Genomic DNA, 3146 nt, shown 5'->3' with positions numbered 1-3146 from the left:
GACGGGTTCACTTCCTCTTGAGTCTCTTCCACATTGTCATCAATATCAATCCGAACTTCATCATTTGATTACATCACATTGCTCGGGACATTTTCTTCTTGTGCCACTTGCTCATCATCCACAAGTTGCCTTTGACTTGAGGTGGGTGCATTCCCACCTCTTCCACTTCTTGTAGTAATGGTCATGGCATGCCCCGTATTGTTCCCACCCTTTGGGTTCACCATCGTATCACTTGGTAGTGACCCCTTAGGATGAGAATTTAGAGCTTGAGATATTTTTCCCCCATTTGAACTTCTAAGTTGCGGATCGATGTGTTGTGTGAGGCAAGTTGGGTAGAGAAATCAGCATTCTTTTCCATCATTTGCTTGAACATGTTCTCAATACGCCCCATATGATTGGTTGAAGAACTAGAATCATCGGAAGGATAAGGAGGCATATTGCTCGGTTGTTGATATATTGGGGGACTTTAAAAACCCGACCCGCGATTGCCTTGATTATTGTTCAATCCACCATGATTGTTACTTCCACAATTACCTTGATTATTTCCATTCCAATTTCCTTGATTGTTGTTGTTATGCCAATTCCCTTGATTGTTTCCACCACTACAATTACCTTGGTTCTTAGAAGTCCAATTGCCTTGATTGTTTTCAGGTAGCCATTGTTGCTGATTTGGGCCTTGGAAATTGTTTCGTTGCTCTTGAAAGTTGTTCACATATTGCACCTCCTCTTCTTCTTCATTGTAAGAATCATCTTGATCAAATCCACTATCTTCTTGCACAAAATTTTCCACTCGTTTTTGCACTTGTGGACCCTTAGTTTTTCGTTTGTTCACCATCATGTTTACTCCCTCCATGGAATTGACTTGCCTAGGTTTTTACACTTGTTGAATTTGAGCCTTTACTAGTTGATTCATGGTGATTGTCAATTCAGCTATGACTTGTCCATGGTCAAGCAACTCTTTGTGGAGATGAATCACATTAGAATCACCTTGTGGAACATTAGCCCGAGATTGCCATGCTGATGATGTGTCCGCCATTTAATCTAAGATCTCACACGCCTCCGTATAAGGCGTAGTCATGAAGTTCCCACAGGCAAGTTGATTCACTACACATTGGTTAGTTGTGTTCATCCCACGATTGAAAGTTTGTTGAATCATGTTCTACGTCATATCATTGTTGGGACATTCTTTAACCATTGTTCTATATCGCTCCCATATCTGGTGTAGTAGTTCATTGGGCTCTAGCTTGAATGCTAGAATCTCATCTCTAAGTGTAGCCATGTGCCCCAGAGAGAAGTACTTAGAAATAAACTTTTCCGCCGATTCATTCCAAGTGTGAATGGAATGGTTCGGCAAATGTCCAACCAATCTAAAGTTTTCCCCCGTAAAGTGAAGGGAAAAACCCACAGCCTCAAAGAATCCCCGGAGACATTTGTTTGTTTACTCCCCCAACACGTGTCCACAAACCCCTTCAAATGTTTGTATGCATTTTGACCTGGAGAATTGGTGAAGAAGCCTCATTGCTCTAGCAAAGTGGGTATCACATTGGTTATTTGAAAGTTGCCCTCCTTAATATAGGGAGGGACTATTACACTTCCATATCCTTCATTATGCAACACCCGGTGTGGAGCCGCTTGTGGTGGAGGTGGGGGTGGAACAGGCACATTGTCATGCGGCACTGGCCCTCTTCTATTGGCTTAAGGTTCAAGAGGAACCTCATCCACTTGATCATTCTTAATGTCCATATCCCCCAAAGTAATATTTTCGAGCTCAATGTTTGCCATGATTGCACCTACAATTTCTCAAACACGATAGTAACACGGAAGGAAAAGAAGATATTCCAAAAATACACTAAAATATATAGCTAACACTATTTTAAACTCCCCAGCAATGGCGCCAAATATTGACTGCGTCCAAATGCACACCTCTAAACAAGGTATGAAATGGTCGATTGCAATTATAGTAACCCAACAAAGAGTCGGGGTCGAATCCACATGGAGCTAGATGGGAATTAGGGCTATATATTCAAATGCGTGAAATTGAATTATCTTAATTTTCACTTCCACAAAAAAGGTTTTGATTCTAATTCTAATCTTTACACTAAATTTTGGAGAATACAGAAATAAGACTAGGATGATTGTTTTTGATGTTTTTCAAATTGGTAAAAAGCCTAGGGATATGACCATTACCTAGGTGTTTGCAAAATATGATAAAACCCTAATGCTTGATTTGTTGATCTGGGTGTATTATAGCTGTCAACTGTCAATTACTCACTCAATAACTCTCGGTTAGAGAATGGTTTTGCCCAATTTGGCTTTCTCAAGACCAAATGGGTATCACAAAATACAGCTGATAAAATCTCAAGTTAGGTTATTACTATCTCTAGGTTGAACTCTATAATTGGGTTAATCAATCTCTCGATTGACCCAATTCCTTGTTAGTCAAGTTTTCCTAAAGTAAGTCTCTCTTTCTCAAGTAGAGACTAAGTCAAATAGGCATGAACTAATGTTTGCAATCATTAATTTCACAAATTAAATCATAAATTAGGCTAAATAATAAACATTCAATCATAAACAAGCACTAATTTAATTACCCATAAGATGAACACACTAGGGTTGGGTCGCAACCCTAGTACAAATCTAGCTACTCATAATTGAAATTGAAGAAATAGAAGAAGGACTACAAATTAAACTCATAATGTAAAGTTAAAATGATACAATCTATAGTACAATACACCCAAGTATAGAAAACTTCCAAAAGAGGCAAAGAAAAATGGCTATAGTACTTGCTGATGTCAAAACTTGATCTAATTTTTAAAACTCGTCTATTTATACAAGGCTAGAAATTTCAAACAAAAATGCCCTTCGGGAGGTTCTGCGGCCGCACAATTCCATGTGCGGTCTGCAGAATTCTTCATCTAGCAGGAGTTGGTATTCCGCAGTCGCTCAATTCTGAACTGTGGCCGTGAGACAATATTTCTGCGGTCCGTAGATTTAGCATTGCGGCCGCAAGACCCTCTTTCGCGGACCGCAATTGTATGATAGCGACCGCAAGACAATCTTCTACGGTCACAAAAATCTTATGCGAAACGCAATTCAATAAAGCTCTGGACTTGGCTGTTTTGTCATCTCTCTAATCTTAGTCTTGA

Source organism: Nicotiana tomentosiformis, chromosome 2, assembly GCF_000390325.3.
Source record: "Nicotiana tomentosiformis chromosome 2, ASM39032v3, whole genome shotgun sequence".
In the NCBI taxonomy this organism is placed as follows: Eukaryota; Viridiplantae; Streptophyta; class Magnoliopsida; order Solanales; family Solanaceae; genus Nicotiana; species Nicotiana tomentosiformis.
This window is presented reverse-complemented; position numbering follows the sequence as displayed.